The sequence below is a fragment of the Schistocerca americana genome, chromosome X (genome assembly GCF_021461395.2).
Source record: "Schistocerca americana isolate TAMUIC-IGC-003095 chromosome X, iqSchAmer2.1, whole genome shotgun sequence".
NCBI classification, from domain to species: domain Eukaryota; kingdom Metazoa; phylum Arthropoda; class Insecta; order Orthoptera; family Acrididae; genus Schistocerca; species Schistocerca americana.
The window spans coordinates 995,572,431-995,590,704 of NC_060130.1; the positions used below are offsets into that span (position 1 = coordinate 995,572,431).

General features: G+C 45.2%; 1 protein-coding gene and 1 pseudogene across 1 annotated transcript in view; one reads left to right on the plus strand and one right to left on the minus strand.

The window, feature by feature from the left end:
- LOC124555212 (monocarboxylate transporter 3) overlaps positions 1-18,274 on the minus strand; it is a 442,385-nt gene that overhangs the window by 152,839 nt on the left and 271,272 nt on the right. The window lies entirely within an intron of this gene.
- LOC124557285 lies at positions 3,929-4,047 on the plus strand (annotated as a pseudogene).

The following is an 18,274-nucleotide window of genomic DNA, read 5'->3' on the forward strand; positions in this document are numbered from 1 at the left end:
CGGTGGCCGTGTGTATGTTGGCTTCTCCCCCCTGCGACGTCTGTTCTGGAGCGAGGATCATCGGCAAAGTCGTCTTAATACGGCTCGCCATAATCCTGGTGAAAATCTTGTAATCGGCGTTCAACATTGTAAGCGGCCGATAGTCGTTAATCGATAGCCCTCCACCTGGCTTGTGTACTGGTATGAGGAGACCTTCTACAAACGCTGGCGGCACAACACAGTCTGGAGACATAAGTTCGCGGAACATTATAACCCAGCGAGGCATCATGAGGTCACGGAAAGTCCGGTAGAATTCGATGGGCAATCCATCAGGTCCAGGAGATTTATTGGCCGCACCTTTGTCCACGGCGTCTTCGACTTCTTCGAGTGAGATTTCCTCTGTTAGTGCATTCACGGTAGCCTCGTCGATAGTACGTGTTATCTGCTGTAACACTTCAGTAGTGGCCTCGTCAATGACGGTTCTTTCCTTGTAAAGATGACGAAAATGATCCTCCACCGCCTTTACTATGGTTGCTTGGGTCGTACATAAGCGACCGTCGTGTGTCCTGAGTTGTGTGATTAAATGTTGACGTTGTCGGCGCTTATCCGCCACAACGTGGTGCATAGTGGGTTCCTCTGCAACCGTTCGGTCGTGCCGTCGCGAGCGGACTACTGCACCTTCTAGTCGACGCTTCGTCAATGATAGTATGTGAGCCTTGATTCTGCTTTGGTCATGTTGTCTCTCCGGGGAAGGGGGTAAGGCGTCGAGGTCCCTGAGTGCAGCGTAGTAAAAATCGAGGGTCTGTCGATGCCACGCAGTCACGTCCTTGCCATAACGCATAAGTGTCCTACGGATTGCTGGTTTGGCACAGAGGAGCCACCACTCCAGGGTCGAGGTGTATCGTGGGTGTCGGCGTTCACAGTCAGTCCACGTTGCTGCAACTTGCCGACGGCAATCCAGGTCCTGGAGATGAGTTATGTTGAGCTTCCAAAAGCCATTGCTGCGCCAGACTTGTTGGGGGCGTAGGTGTATAGTGCAGATATAGGCACTGTGATCGGAATAGGCTTGAGGCCATAATTCGGCGTCCACCACACCTTGTGTGAGATCTTGTGACACATATATGCGGTCAAGTCGGCTGGCCGAATGACTGGTAAGATGAGTGTGGCCAGAGCGGTTACCGTGGACTTTTTCCCACGTGTCGCAAAAGTGAAGTTCTTGGATCATCGCACCCAGTTCCGGACAAAGCATGTAATGTGGGATTTGGTCCTTGGGATGAAGTACGCAATTAAAATCGCCGGCGAAGACGCTGTGGTCGTATCGTCCAAGGAAAAGGGGAGCGACATCTGTGGAGTAGAATCTGGCGCGGTCGTGACGTCTTGTGGTACCCGACGGCGCGTAAACATTAATGAATCGGGTGTTGAGTGCCGTAAATGCTATTCCTCGCGCGGAGGGAAGAAACGTGACGTCGGTAACTTCAATACCTTCACGCACTAATATCGCCACTCCGGTGTCTGCAGGGCTACCGGGCGTCACATGTGTGGCGTAACCGTAAAAGTGCGGGAGTGCAGTCGTTTTCACTTCTTGTAGGAAAGCAAACTCAACTCCCATGGCTCGTATGGTTTCTTTCAAAAGTTGGATCTCGACAGGAGAACTGATCATGTTGATATTCATTGTCGCCAGGCGGTAAGCCTGGCAACGCGTTGTTTGGGCGAGGTTATCCATGTTGAAGTTGGAGAGAAGCGAACATCGGAAGTAATGTCACCCCCCGCCAAACGCGGTCCTCCCTGTGCTGCTTATGCGGCATGACCCGGCGGCGCCTCAGCTGGCCGCGGATCGGGATCTTGTGTCTCGACGTCCTCGGCCCACGAAGCGGGCGCGGATGTCTGTTCATGTTCCATAGCCTCGGAATGTTTGGTAGTAAGGGACCGGGCGACTTCGCTGCCTGCACCGGTACCTTCCCGCTGCTCACTGTTTCTGTCAATGGGCTGATGTTCGAAAGCTGCATGTTTTTCTGTCTGTTCTGCAAGGTTGGAGTCAGTGGAAACAGCCCCAGCTTCGCGGCTGGCTTCTTGAGGGGTCAGTTGTTCTTCCCTGGCCGAATGCGAACCGCTGTGTTCCGACACGGTCCGACGACGGCGCTTTCGGCGTTTCGGTGATCGCTGTTTCCGTACATGGCCTTCATTGTCAGAAGACGGCACTGACTCACGCTCCGCCGGAACAAACGCTTCGGTCGGTACAATAAGGGAATCAATTGCCATCTTGCCGGCGTCAATGTCTGTCGCGTTCGGTAGCTCCAGAGTTGTAGTACTATTTTCCACCACTGGCCAGGTCGGCGGATCATCCAGGTTTTTGTCCGTGGAAAGTGATTCTTGTACCGCTGAAGCGGTCGGTCGTGTCTGTTGTGTGGAGAACGTCGTGAGCGCCGCCGCGTAAGTCACGGGTAGAACAGTCTTCGCCGCTGGTGGTGCAACGTCCTTCGGTGGGAGTTGTGTGATCCGACGCTGGAGGCACTCGGAACGAAGGTGTCCTTCTTTGCCGCATCCGGAACACGTCTTCGGCTGGCCGTCATAAATAACTATGGCCCGGCATCCTCCTATCTGTAGATAGGATGGCACGTGTCGTTGGAGATCTATGCGCACTTGGCGTACTCCATTGAGTACGGGATACGTCTTAAACTGGGTCCATTTTTCAGCCAAGTGTTCGTGTACCGTGCCGTAGGGGCGGAGCGCCGCTACAACTTCTGCCGCCGGGAGTTCAAATGGAAGTTCGAATATGCGGATAGTCCGCAGTCCCATTGCGGCATGGCCAACCTCGACGTTGCCAACATTGCCATCTGCGTGGCAGAAGCGGAGTTCTTGTTTCATCTCACGAAGCACCTTGTCGCATGTAGTTTCGTTTATGAGCTTTACGTAGACCGTGCTACTGACGATCGAAAAATGAATGCCGACAATGTCGGCAGCCGGGATCTTGGCTTCCTCTTTTAAAAAGCGTTCGACTTCGAGCGCCTTTGGTCGGGTAAAGTCGTTCCGAAATGTGAATTTCAAGGTTGATCTTCTGTATTGGTTTGCCATGGTCTGGTAGCGCTACGGCGTCACGTTAGTGTCGGCCGAAGAAAGTAAACAAGGCGCGCGGGCTCTCTCTGACAGCGGAGAGCACACACCGCACGTCTGCTTCGCTCGGCTGCGAGAGCCGCACTGTCCAACTGAGCTACCCAAACACGATTCACGCCCCGTCCTCACAGCTTTACTTCCGCCAGTACCTCGTCTCCTACCTTCCAAACTTTACAGAAGCTCTTCTGTGAACCTTGCAGAACTAGCACTCCTGAAAGAAAGGATATTGCGGAGACATGGCTTAGCCACAGCCTGTGGGATGTTTCCAGAATGAGATTTTCACTTTCCTTTCTTTCAGGAGTGCTAGTTCTGCAAGGTTCGCAGAGAACTTCTGTAAAGTTTGGAAGGTAGGAGGCGAGGTACTGGCAGAAGTAAATCTGTGAGGACGGGGCGTGAGTCGTGCTTGGATAGCTCAGTGGGGGAGAGCACTTGCCCGCGTAAGGCAAAGGTCCCGAGTTCGAGTCTCGGTCCGGCACACAGTTTTAATCTGCCAGGAAGTTTCATGCCGGCACGGTAGCTCAGCGTGCTCGGTCAGAGGGTTTAGCTATCCTCTGTAATTAAAAAAAAAAAAAAAAAAACTGAGTGAATGGATCAATGAAAAACCTGAACGGGTGTCATCGGACGTCCGACCCGAACAAATTCAACGAACAATATAGAACAAAATGAGATCTAAAAATTAAAAAAAAGTTGGTAAAGCACTTGCCCGCGGAAGGCGAAGGTCCCGAGTTCGAGTCTCGGTCCGGCACACAGTTTTAATCTGCCAGGAAGTTCCTTTAACTCTTATTTGTGATACCTAATATCGATTAAAAGTATCTCCTATTTGTGGATATTTATTGATGCCAACGGCCTTACCGCAGTTGTAACACCGGTTCCCGTCACATCACCGAAGTTAAGCGCTGACGGGTTTGGCTGGGACTTCGATGGGCCACCATCCGGGTCTGCCGAGTGCTGTTGGCAAACAGGCTGCACTCAGCTCTTGTGAGGCCAGTCGAGGAGAAGTAGCGCCACCGGCCACGAAAACTCACAATGGCCGGGAGAGCGGTGTGTTGACCACATACCCCTTCGTATCCGCATCCGGTGTCGCCTAAGGGATGAGGATGACCCGGCGGCTGGTCGACACCGATGGGCCCTCGAGGCCTGTTAGGACGGTCTTTGTTTGTTTTCTGAATATTTATTGACTATCAAAAGTTTAATTTGCCTACACTAAATCAAGGAGGGAGCGTTAAGGTCTGGGGAATATTTTTGTGGTATTCCCTGGGTGATCTCGTCATTCTGGAAGACACAATGGATCAACAAGAGTATGCATCTATCCTTGCTGTCCGTGTCCACATCTATGTGTAGTTTGTACGATGGCGTCTACCAGGAGAGCAATGCAACGTGTCACACAGTTTGCCCTGTACGTATGTGGGTCGAAGAGCACGAGGATGTGTTTACTGCAGTCCCCTGGCCACCAAACTCACAGAATTTCAAACCAGTCGAGAATGTGTGGGATCATCTCGATCGGACTTTTCGCACCTTGGATCCTCAACCGAGAAAAGTAGCGCACCTGTCCACGGCACTGGCATCACATCCTTTCGGTGCTTTCCAGAACCTCGTTGACTCTCTTCCTGCACCTGTCTCAGCGGTCCACGCTACAAAAGGTGTTTTTGACAGTTGACCTCGTTAATGTGACTGGGCAGTGTACTACTTGGCCAATTTTGTAAACATATTAACAATATAGTTTCAGTATTGTAGTAAAACCTGTTTTTACATTTCAAGATTTTATGATTTCCTGCCATTTACGTCATTTTCTGTTGGTATCATCGTAAGCCCTATTCTCTCAATTAATTGTTTTCCATTAAAATATTCGGATGGATAACATTTCCCACATTTTGCGGTTTTGAACCACTAGCACGTGCTTCAACATCGGTTTTCAAATCGTTTTATGAGTAAGCTACATCTGTTCCTGCTCACGCACAAACTGTGAAGGTACGTTTACATCGGCCATAGTAATAACGTACGGCCGACAATATATCACAATGTCTTACGGGAAATATTTCGACCACATTAATTGTAGCCATATGTACTGAAGCGCTACTGGCTACTACTGCCTGGAATTGTTTGCGGCAATACATTTCCGGGCCATAAGTGTTACAAGGGCCACACTATTGCCACAAAATGGACGAGTGAGAGTTAGTGCGGCTCTACTGCTCTTACATCACACAAGGAATAAAGTTAGAAGGCACTAGAGAAATCTGCATTTTTGATGCGTTCTGTTTTAAGTAAGCGGAATGCTTTAGAAAATTTAACTAGTGAACTGATGCTGGATACATACCCACTCAAAAATTTCACCAGACTGTCGAAACACGATTTCGTGTATCTCATATAAGCATTTGGTCAGAGAACTGCTAAGATTGACACAAAAATGGTACAGTGTATAGTTAAAACCTGACTGGCGATCATCTTTCGGTTTGTAGCTACTGGTGATTCGTACAAAATTTAATGTACCTCTTTGAAGTTCACTACTCATTTATAAGCTTTATGGTACCATGACTGTGCAATGCTGTGATAAAAGGGCTGAAAGACTTCATTAATAGAAATTTGAAATGAGAATGAAAATAAAAATTGTATTTTATATTTGTCCACCAGCACACATCATTGTTTAACTATCAATTTCTGTTTCTTGTACGTGTCGAGACAGTATGAAATTCATAGCGTCAAATGCATACCATGTGGATGAACAGTAACTTGCACTTCCATGCTTCCTGTTCAACTTTTTTGTCTCACATTTGACATAGGTTTGAAGACTTCTTAATTTTTTGTATAATTCATCTAGAGTGATCCCGAGCTCATCGGAAAAAGCTTACCAACATTTTTTTTTCAGATTGCGTTCTTTGTATGCATTACTTTCGACGTCCTACAGCTTTGATCGTAGATAAATCGCATTTGTAAGTCACAGTTCTCTCGTCCACTTCTCCACTGCTGTACACAACAACAACTACAAAACATGTGGCTTTATGTACGCCCGTATACATTCGAACAAAATCCAAGCGATATTGCCGGCCGCGGTGGTCTCGCGGTTCTAGGCGCTCAGACCGGAGCTGCGCGACTGCTACGGTCGCAGGTTCGAATCCTGCCTCGGGCATGGATGTGTGTGATGTCCTTAGGTTAGTTAGGTTTAAGTAGTCCTAAGTTCTAGGGGACTGATGACCACTGATGTTAAGTCCCATAGTGCTCAGAGCTATTTGAACCATTTTCCAAGCGACATTGTTTACGCTCGGACACAGACATATGCGTACAGCGCTGACGGGGAGAGATGTGGGAAATAAATGTGAGAGCGAGAGGGACGCATTTACAGACGACGCCAGAGATAGATATTACCCTGCAATACGAAATATTCTCCACCAAAAAAAAAAAAAAAAAAAAAAAAAAAAATGGTTCAAATGGCTCTGAGCACTTTGCGACTTAACTTCTGAGGTCATTAGTCGCCTATAACTTAGAACTAATTAAACCTAACTAACCTAAGGCCATCACACACATCCATGCCCGAGGCAGGATTCGAACCTGTGACCGTAGCGGTCGCTCGGTTCCAGACTGTAGCGCCTAGAACCGCACGGCCACTCCGGCCGGCCATTCTCCACCCTCGCTGGGCAAGTTTGGCAGTCCCTCGCCAACACGTGGGCAGCTACCTGGACCAACCTGCAAAATCAGCAATATTGCCCAGCCATATTGCACATCACAGCAATGTTGGAGGCAACGATATTAAGGCCAAATATTGCCCATAAAATTTGGCCTATCTGAACACGTCTTAAGATTATGCGTAACGTAAAACTGTACAGTTTATTTCAAAATAGAAATCATTTTGGGGTCTATAAAAATGTTTCGTCACCTGACCACTCTAAACTGCAATAAACCTTCAAAAACGGCATCTGAATTTGTTTACTCTTGAAGGCAAGTCATGTAATGCACAAAGCAATACAGAAGAAACAACTAATTTCAACTTAGTGTGTTAAAATTGTACTAACTTCGCAGAATTGTCATCGATGAGTTCCTATACACTCTCAGTCATTAACAAAATTACTTGACTTTTCAACTCTACCTGTATCTGTATGCTATTCGGAATTCATAGACATTTCTGCAGATTCATGGAACTTCTTGAAATTGGTGAATGGGTGGCTTATGAATGCACCATGGTCTGCCATGGCCGGAGAACCACACAGCTTACAAAGTGCACCTTTAAGTGTTTTAGAAAAACCAGCGTTAAATATAATGACAATGAGTCCAACGGAAATGTTCTCTTAACGTCATCTGTCTCATTCCTGCAATTATGATTTTTATCAGGTTGCCATGGATTCAATAAAATCTTATTCTTTAGGGAGCAGTTATTCTCCAATTTCGCGGCGTAATTTTCGACATCGGAAATACTAACCAGCTGATATCTATCCTTCTCGTCAAAGCACTTGAAACCCGCAGAAATTCTCTGTGCGTCTATATTTTCTCGATTAGCACACTTATTGTTTTCTTTTAGTAGTGATATTTCAGTTTCACCCGCTCTTTTCTTCTTATATTTTATCGCAAGTATTGTATTTTATTAATTTCGATTCCCTAATTTCGGTTTTCATTCGATTATGGGGTACAAATAACTTTGCTAAATGGTTCAAATGGCTCTGAGCACTATGGGACTCAACTGCTGAGGTCATTAGTCCCCTAGAACTTAGAACTAGTTAAACCTAACTAACCTAAGGACATCACAAACATCCATGCCTGAGGCAGGATTCGAACCTGCGACCGTAGCGGTCTTGCGGTTCCAGACTGCAGCGCCTTTAACCGCACGGCTAACTTTGCTAAAATCGCTTATTTTTTCACTTTATTAGGTATTATTTTACACCTCACAATGCACACAATTCAATGTAAACCACATTAATGCATCACCGCTCACTTGCAAGTCGTTGTTGACAATGGAAAAATTAAGCTACGACAACATTCACTGTCGACACCACTCTCGCATCGTACCAGTTACCTGACAGCGCGTTATAGAGACGTTCGTGCTCATACGTGCCGCTTATTTGCTGTAGTTCTTATGAAATTCATTAAATGGAGGCTGTTGTACAACAGTCACTCAGTGAGCGCCATCCACTATTAGGTCGGTTATCAGTAGTTCCAGTACCGGTTACTTCCTACTTTTACCGAAAAGTACTGATCAGCGGCCACACCCGTTCAGAAAAAGAAAAGAAATATAACACAATACGCAATGTACTTTAAATTAGCCCTGAAAGTTGTTAACCTTTTTTGAAGTTTGAAGGAGTAAGGTTTCGTCGAGGGCGTCTTTTGGAGCACCTGTTTTGTTTCACCAGTAACCATTTGAGGTGTAAAGAGATTGAATATGTACTGACTTGGTAACTGGGAGGGTGACTTTTTCGGTCGCTAGGATGGCAACATTTCAGAGACGGAACCCTCATCACGAAAATACTTCTTAATGTAACTGCACACACATGTAGTAGTTTCGCCACTCAGTCAGCTGACAGCTTTATTTCATTTTATTGTAGCTTATTAATGATGCTCGGAATTTTTTGACATGTAATCTTTCTTTCTTTATGAGCTACGCATTGTTTACAAGTACTAAAATCTCTAATATTCTTACTATCGGAGCCAAAGCAGCCCATACTCAGGAATGAGCATAGGGGAGAAGATGCAGGAATTCTGCATCGCCATTTTAGGCAGGTTCCTGGTGGCGGTGCTTCAACGTGGCCTGCCCCAGACCTGTTATCCGTATTGTGTGGATGACTTTGATGAATGCTTGTATAGTGTAGTGTTGGCTTTGAAGTATTAAGGATGGAAGGAAGGTAGAGAGCGAAATGCAGTGCCGGCATTTAGCTTACTCCTCTAGAATGGTACCAAGGGGGTCGCTGACCTTAACGTCTCCATCCGACGGACGGATCACCATCACCAGTGTCACATACGCTCACTTTATGAGACTCTATGTGTGGTGTCACCGCCAGACACCACACTTGCTAGGTGGTAGCCTTTAAATCGGCCGCGGTCCGGTAGTATACGTCGGATACGCGTGTCGCCACTGTCAGTGATTGCAGACCGAGCGCCGCCACACGGCAGGTCTAGAGAGAGACGTCCTAGCACTCGCCCCAGTTGTACAGCCGACTTTGCTAGCGATGGTTCACTGACAAATTACGCTCTCATTTGCCGAGACGATAGTTAGCATAGCCTTCAGCTACGTCATTTGCTACGACCTAGCAAGGCGCCATTATCATTTGCTATTTATCTTGTGGTGCATGTACCGTCAGACCGATGTTCACCAATTATGGATTAAAGTTAAATATTCAAGAAGCTACGTACTTTACTTGCTAGTCTCAATTACTTTTCCCGTTCCAGACCTCACGCCATCCTGCGTGAGCTTAAACGCGTGCCTTTCGGCTTCCTCTCATTGTGGCTTGGCTGTCTTGCCAAGTCACAACACTATGGAATTTTGAAATTTGATCAAGGATTGGCGCAAAGTTTGGTGGTCAGAAACCTTACACCACCACGTCTTCTCCCTGCCGGCCGAATAATAGCAGTGAAAATTTTCCACCACCAGGATTCGAGCCGGCTTACCTCCGAGTCGAGCACCACCGCGTAGGTGTACATAAGCCACCTCGGCTGCGGTAGTGTGTCACTCTAGCTATAGGAATGTAAATTTAATTTTGCATTGTTCATCATATAGGTACCTCACAGTATTTAATTTTTCAAGGAAAGTGTCACTCTTGGTGTGGCTCCGTAGCCGACTGGCTACCGCGTCTCACTGTCATGAGGATGAAGCGGGTTCATTTCCCGGCACTGCTACGAATTTTTCCTTGGTGGGAGGACAGGAATAGGGTGTAATCAGCCTCGTAATGCCAACTGAGGAGCTACTTGAGTGAGAAGTAGACGCTCCAAGTTCTGAGGAGTCGACAACGGCCGGTAGAGCAGTGTGCTGACCCCATAGCCCTCAATACCGCATCCGGATGACGCTGGGTGCCAAAGGATGACACGGCGGACGGTCGACATTGCGTGGTGTCCTGGACTTTGGTTTCTAGTTTTTACAAGATATTATTTCCTTTCTACATATTTGTGTTTTCGTTCTTTTAATGGTGACAAGAACGAACAGAACACATACTTCTAGGAAAAAAGCAACAATTTTGCTGAAGAAAGCATTTCTATGTTAAAAACAAAGTGATGGTTTATTTGCCTACTGACCTTATAGTGCCACTTACTAATGTTAACTTAAACCGGATAAGACTACTGAAAGAAAAATGATGATATTATATAAAAAAATAATGTCTATTTGTGGAATATCAACTATCGTTGTCTATTTTTTAGATTCATTTTTGAAACTAAAGGATAATATAGAAGTGAATGCACCAGTTGTTTCAGCAAATGTTAAAAACGATTTCGTAGCTACTACCACGTGTTGTCTGACAACAGATGTTCCATAACGTTCAAGACCGTTTTAATGCTGACTTGCATACATTGCAATAGCTCTAAAATGATTAATATAAATCGATTTCCTATATCTTCAGAGAATGAGATTTCCCAAAGAAAAACATTGAATTTCAAATTAATTAACCTTTCTGTAATTTAAAAAATGGCTCTGAGCACTATGGGACTTAACATCTGAGGTCATCAGTCCCCTAGAACATAGGACTACTTAAACCTAACTAACCTAAGGACATCACACACATATATGCCCGAGGCAGGATTCGAACCTGTGACCGAAGCGGTCGCGCGGTTCCAGACTGAAGCGCCTAGAACCGCTTTTTTCCGATGCAGTTCGTTGCGTTTGGTCTGGGCGGACGTCACAAGACATCCATTCAAGATGATCGTTGATTCTTTGACTCAGTTTTTTTATTACAGGAAGCACGCAGCCCTCTGACCGCACACGCTGAGCTATCGTGCCGGTAGAACCGCTCGGCCACACCGACCGGCTTTGTGTAATTTCAGTTAGAACGTCCTATAAAGTTTTACATTACTGTAGTACATTTTATAGCTCATTTTACGTATGACTTACATCATTTTACGTCATATTATCGATATCTTTAGATCATTTTAGTAATAATTTCCCAAGTATTTTAGGTCATAAGATTATGGACGCTGCCGTTACAGGAGCTTTTCATATATGTAAACTAAGTGAAATCTCACTCGTGGCAGCTGACGCCATAGACACCCCTCTACGGGAGCCCCTGATGTCATCTGAGTTAACTTTTTAAGTCATGAATAACGGAACTTCTGTCGAGCGAGCGGTTGCGTTATTGCTAAAAACAGAATTATTACGTCAGTAAATTCTGAAAGGAATCTAAACAAGATAAACGAGTGACTGTGTTTCGTGTTTTACAACCGGAGTCCGCACGGAAAGATTTAACTACTCGCTTCTCCTGCGCGCTGTTCGAGAGTGGAACGGTAGGGAAATAGTGTGAAAATGATTCGATGAACACTCTGCCAAATTGCAGAGCATTCACGTAGATGTAGATGCTAGTGCTCGCACTGAAATTGTTCTTTAGGCAATAGCATTATCCGTGAAAGCCCCATGGAAGTTACGGTTATTCGTGTACAGTGTTTCCTACCTAACTCTGGCGTCTGCAGGCTTATAAGCGATCACTGCCCACCGCAAGATTGAATGCCGCCAAGAGGTGTTGCTGGCACGTAACACGCTATGGAAAATATAATAGGGAAGCAGAGACGAATGGGGAATCTTTCTAGCGATGACACGGGCCGCAGGTGGGGAAATGCACTGATATAAGCGACTTTCACAAAGGGTTGATTGTCGTAGCCCGGCGCCTGGGAACGAGCATTTCGGAAGCGGAGAAGCTGTTCGCGTGCTGCTGTCGCGAGTGGTTGAAAGACTGTGGAACCACGAGTAGGCGGCAAGGCGTCCAACATCCACTCTTCATTAGCCCAGTCAGTAATGGAAAATTAGGGGAAAAATAGTGTAGTCGCAAATTTTTGCACAGTGTTACGAGGGGGTGTCATGAACAGCGTACTAAAAATCCTCGCCGGGGGGTGCGACGGTGAGGGTCGGGCGGAAGGGTGATGCTTTTAAGGCCATTTTTTACGTTTTTTCTCGAAAATATTGCCTGGTATAAAATTAAAGTACATTACATTTCCTTCAAGAATTCCGTATTCATTTCTTTCTCTAGATCTAATAGTCCCGCGTTGCAGGAAGTGGAAAATGGTTCAAATGGCTCTGAGCACTATGGGACTTAACATCGGAGGTCATCAGTCCCCTAGAACTTAGAACTACTTAAACCTAACTAACCTAAGGACAGCACACACATCCATGCCTGAAGCAGGATTCGAACCTGCGACCGTAGCGGTCGCGCGGTTCCAGACTGAAGCGCCTAGAACCGCTCGGCGAAGTGGAAAAGTCACAGATTATTAAAAATAATATTTCAATGGTATAAAATTACTGGTTATTGGTAAATGAAGTGGTTAAAATATTAAATATGTGTACCATGTCAACGTGCCTTAGAGCCGTATTAAAGGATAAATTGTGTACTGGGGGTGTAACAGGGCGGACGATAGAAGAGAGAGGGAAGTTATGTCAGCGATAATGATCATTCACTTCCTATCTTCATAGATCTGCAAACTGAAGAGCGAGCAGGTGATAGTCCACTCTGTTGACCCCAGTACGTCACATCAAGCAACAATGGGATGTTTCACAAACCTGTACCAACCTTCCACACCCCACTTTATCAATCACTAGCGACGCTGTGAGCAGACGTTAGTTTATGTTCCACAAAGTGCATTAACAGAACATGGAATACAGATACGAGTAGCTAATAACACTAACGCAACAAACACGTATGGACAGAATCTTTGCAAATCTCTGCACACTGTTCTACATTCAAGAGGGGTTATCGATTCTTAAGTCACCTTGTACCTCAGATGTAATGTTCTGAGAAACGCGACTTCCGCCACCACGTGCATTGCTCAATTTTTAGTTTACAGACACACATTACGATGGCTCCCTCCGTCGGAGGTTCGAGTCCTCCCTCGGATTAAGTAGTGTGTAAGCTTAGCAATTAAAATCCATGGAGAAGTAATAACAACTTTGAGGTTCGCCGATGACATTGTAATTCTCTCAGAGACAGCAAAGGACCAGGATGAGCAGCTGAACGGAATAGACAGTGTCTTGAAAGGAGGATATAGGATGAACATCAACAAATGCAAAACGAGGATAATGGAAAGTATTCGAATTAAATCGGGTGATGCTGAGGGTATTAGATTGGGAAATGAGACGCTTAAAGTAGTAAATGGGTTTTGCTATTTGGGGAGCAAAATAAATGATGATGGTCGAAGTAGAGAGGATATAAAATGTAGACTGGCAATGACAAGGAAATTGTTTTTGAAGAAGAGATGTTTGTTAACATCGAGTATAGATTTAAGTGCCAGGAAATCGTTTTTGAAAGTATTTGTATGGAGTGTAGCCATGTATGGAAGTGAAACGTGGACGTTAAATAATTTAGACAAGAAGAGACTAGAAGCTTTCGAAATGTGGTTCTACAGAAGAATGTTGAAGATTAGATGGGTAGATCACATAACTAATGAGGAGGTGGTGAACAGAATTGGGGAGAAGAGAAATTTGTGGCACAACTTGACTAGAAGAAGGGATCGGTTGGTAGGACATTTGCTGAGGCATCAAGGGATCACCAATTTAGTATTGGAGGGCAGCGTGCAGGGTAAAAATCGTAGAGGGATACCAAGAGATGAATACACTATACAGATTCAGAAGGATGTTGGTTGCAGTAGGTACTGGGAGATGAAGAAGCTTGCACAGGATAGAGTAGCATGGAGAGCTGCATCAAACCAGTCTCTGGACTGAACACCACAACAACAATAACAACAAGCTTAGGGACCGATGGCCTTAGCAGTTTGGTCCCATAAGATCTTACCACAAATTTCCAATTTTACACACATTACTCAATTTCCTCTCTAGCAGTGTCGATCAGTGTGCAGAATTTAAATAGATTTTCTCCTCATGCGTTTTGTGAGTTAGTATCATTAGCACGTCGTATCTATATTCCACGCAGTGTTCATGCTCTTTGTGGGAAATAGACATCCTCGGAGTACGTCTGCACACTGGGTCGCCAGTGATGCATGGCGCACTTCGGAGAGTCGTATCACGTTGCGAAACACCCTGTAGTTACTTCATGCGACGTAGTGAGGTAGAGAAAGTGGGGATTCACCTGCTCACTGTTAAATCTGCAGACCTATGAAGGAGGGACGTCCATGACCCGAATCTGGTGACCTACCTTCCCTCCTTCCCTCACACTTCTACCCTTCATCCTCCCCTCCCCCCGTTAAACCCCCAGACAAAATTTATCGCATAATTCGGCTCTTAACAATAAGCAGTGATTTTACACCATTAAAATACAATTTTTAAGAATCTGTGGTTTTGGCATCCACTGAAATGCAGAAACTATTGATTTCAGACAAAAAAATGAATAGGAACATTTTTGTAGGAATTTGAACTTAGTTTATTTTCACTATCAGCCACGATGTTCGAGTTATTTCAGAAAAACATTAAAAGTGACCTTTAAACGCCCCTGTACCTTCCCCGCCACCATGCTCACACTCCACCGGTGGGGATTATTTCTAGTATGTTGTTCATTACGCTCCCTCCTACAAGCGTACAAAAATTAGTGACTTCATGATTTTTTCCGTAAAATTTCTTCCACTCCATAGGGCCGTCTGATACGGAAACCGTATGTAGACTATCTGAATTAAAACTGTCTTGATAGCAACTTATTCTATTATTAACGACCCGTTTCGCCTTCGTGGGGCATGTTCATGTTATCTTAAAAATTTCCTTTTACAACGTTTCATAAACCATAAAACGGCTCTGTGCTAGATTGACGCATACGTCGAATTAGATGAACCCGTAGAGACCTTAACAAAGTTTTACCATCAGGGCAGAATGGTTCAATAGTAGGACCACATACACAAAGAAATTTACACTTCTTTATAGACCTGACAAGAAACTACGTAGTAATAGTACACTGAATGTCTGGAGTTTTGTGCTGTTCTTGCGGCCGATTGAACGGCACGTCGCAGAAACGTTTACGCCACTCAGATCTCTCTGTCGAGAGAGGCAGTAACATCACATAACGCTTGCCTCAGAGACCCTAGTTTCCGTGAAGAGTTCCCTAAAATTCTAGACGGCTGGCCATTGTTTCACACAAGAACAGCAACAAAGTCCCGTGGTCCAACTCTATATAGACGCATGAAAAAAGTTTTGCATCATCTCGGTTCCGAGAGTCTCGGAACCTGTGCAGAAAGTTGGAATAGAGATCAACATAAACATAATTTCCGTCGTTTTTATTGCTCATGAAAACCACACATTGCATTTACATTTTTCGAAGCTGAACGTTCGTGGTAGATTAAAGCTGTGTACCACATCGTGATACGAAGACGAAACTTCGACTTTCGAGAGCAGTGAACTCAGCTGCACAGCGAATGTTTCCTTCTCTATTTATAAACCTTTTTATGATCAGACGTTAGAAGAGGAGCTGAGGCTATTTTGGACTGACAGAACTCTGTAGAAGCGTGGCAGCTCATATAAGGCGGTTGGCACTCCGTGTTACGAAGGCCCGTTCTACTCACGCATCTTGTCCTTCCCGGAACAACGTCGCTCCGCGGGGCTCGCATGCCTCCTGCAGTGGAGGCACGAAACGCTGACGAGTCGTGCAGGCCGCACCATAGCGCCAGGTAATTTACCAACTCCGAACTTCTGTGATGCGGTGGATAGGAGACTCCATATCTTGATTTCAAAGTATCAATAAACGGTACGTTGTCTGAAATGCTAACTGGAGATACAGCGCTATAGTGAATCATAGCTGTCATCAACGAACATTGCTTGTTTTATGTACACTACTGGCCATTAAAATTGCTACACCAAGAAGACATGCAGATGATAAACGGGTATTCATTGGACAAATATATTATACTAGAAGTGACATATGATTACATTTTCACGCAATTTGGGTGCATAGATCATGAGAAATCAGTATCCAGAACAACCACCTCTGGCCGTAATAACGGCCTTGGTACGCCTGGGCATTGAGTCAAACAGAGCTTGAATGGCGTGTACAGGTACAGCTGCCCATGCAGCTTCAACACGATACCACAGTTCATCAAAAGTAGTGACTGGCGTATTGTGACGAGCCAGTTGCTCGGCCACCATTGACCAGACGTTTTCAATTGGTGAGAGATCTGGAGAATGTGCTGGCCAGGGCAGCAGTCGAACATTTTCTGTATCCAAAACATGCGGTCGTGCATTATCCTGCTGAAATGTAGGGATTCGCAGGGATCGAATGAAGGGTAGAGCCACGGATCGTAACACATCTGAAATGTAACGTCCACTGTTGAAAGTGCCGTCAATGCGAACATGAGGTGACCGAGACGTGTAACCATACCATCACACCGGGTGATACGCCAGTATGGCGATGACGAATACACGCTTCCAATGTGCGTTCACCGCGATGTCACCAAACACGGATGCGACCATCATGATGCTGTAAACAGAACCTGGATTCATCAGAAAAAATGACGTTTTGGCATTCGTGCACCCAGGTTCGTCGTTGAGTACACCATCGCAGGCGCTCCTGTCTGTGATGCAGCGTCAAGGGTAACCGCAGCCATAGTCTTCGAGCTGATATAGTCGATGCTGCTGCAAACGTCGTCGAACTGTTCGTTCAGATGGTTGTTGTCTTGCAAACGTCCCCCTCTGTTCACTCAGGGGTCGAGACGTGGTTGCACGATCCGTTACAGCCATGCGGATAAGATGCCTGTCATCTCGACTGCTAGTGATACGAGGCCGTTGGGATCCAGCACGGCGTTCCGTATTACCCTCCTGAACCCACCGATTCCATATTCTGCTAACAGTCATTGGATCTCGACCAACGCGAGCAGCAATGTCGCGATACGATAAACCGCAATCGCGATAGGCTACAATCCGACCTTTATTAAAGTCGGAAACGTGATGGTACGCATTTCTCCTCCTTACACGAGGCATCACAACAACGTTTCACCAGGCAACGCCGGTCAACTGCTGTTTGTGTGTGAGAAATCGGTTGGAAACTTTCCACATGTCAGCACGTTGTAGGCGTCGCCACCGGCGCCATCCTTGTGTGAATGCTCTGGAAAGCTAATCATTTGCATATCACAGTATCTTCTTCCTGTCGGTTAAATTTCGCGTCTGTATCACGTCATCTTCGTGGTATAGCAATTTTAATGGCCAGTAGTGTAATATTCATAGTCTTGGAATATCTATGCAATGAGCAGAATGTTCTGCTCATGTTGCCAATATAAAACGGGAATTTTCACAAGACTTTGGTATAACGCTGCTGTTTGCATTTCACGCTAAAACGAGACATTAATATTACAATTAATTTAAGTTGTAAAACACTGCATCAGTTAAGTTTTTTTCGTGCGTAGGAAGCTGCGTTTCGAGAATTTATTCTCATTGTGAAGCACAAATAGTTCCATTGGTATCCTATGTGATGTACACGTGTATGGTGTTCTGTCATTTTTGCCCTTGAGTCGTCTTTTTGTGGTTTTACTGCAAGTAGAAATTTGCCTATCTACTAACAGGTAATGTACCTTCTCCATTGTGCTGTGTTTTGTTACTTAAATCATCAATGGAACAGTTGTAGGTTTTCTAAAAATGTCGATTATGATAAATGAAATTAAAAATGTATATGTTAGAGGTGTCCTCCCTGTTTTATACATATATGTATTAGTAACAGCAATGGTGAATAAATGCTGCTGCTGCTGCAGACGTATATTGAAATTTGATAAAAGGAGGAAAGAGGGGAGCTTACGGGGAAACATTACACCCCACCAAAGTCACGTGGGTTGGGAGGCAACGTATGTTGACAGCGAATATCCTGTTCTGCAGACCTGAATGCTAACTCCATAGATAATCCTGCTCTGCGGTAATAAATCATTACGTTATACGAAGTTAATATGGTTGCATGCTACTGGCCTGGAATAAGTCTTTATAAGTGTGAAGTTATCGGGGATAAAGTGCAGATAGTAAAAATTTATCTGCAACTTGTACAGAAACCAGACTGTAGCTATAAGAGTCGAAGGACATGAAAAAGAAACTGCGCTTCACAAGGCGGTGTTATTCAATCAGGAAATAGTAAAGAAAATGGTGAAGTAATTTCTAAACTGA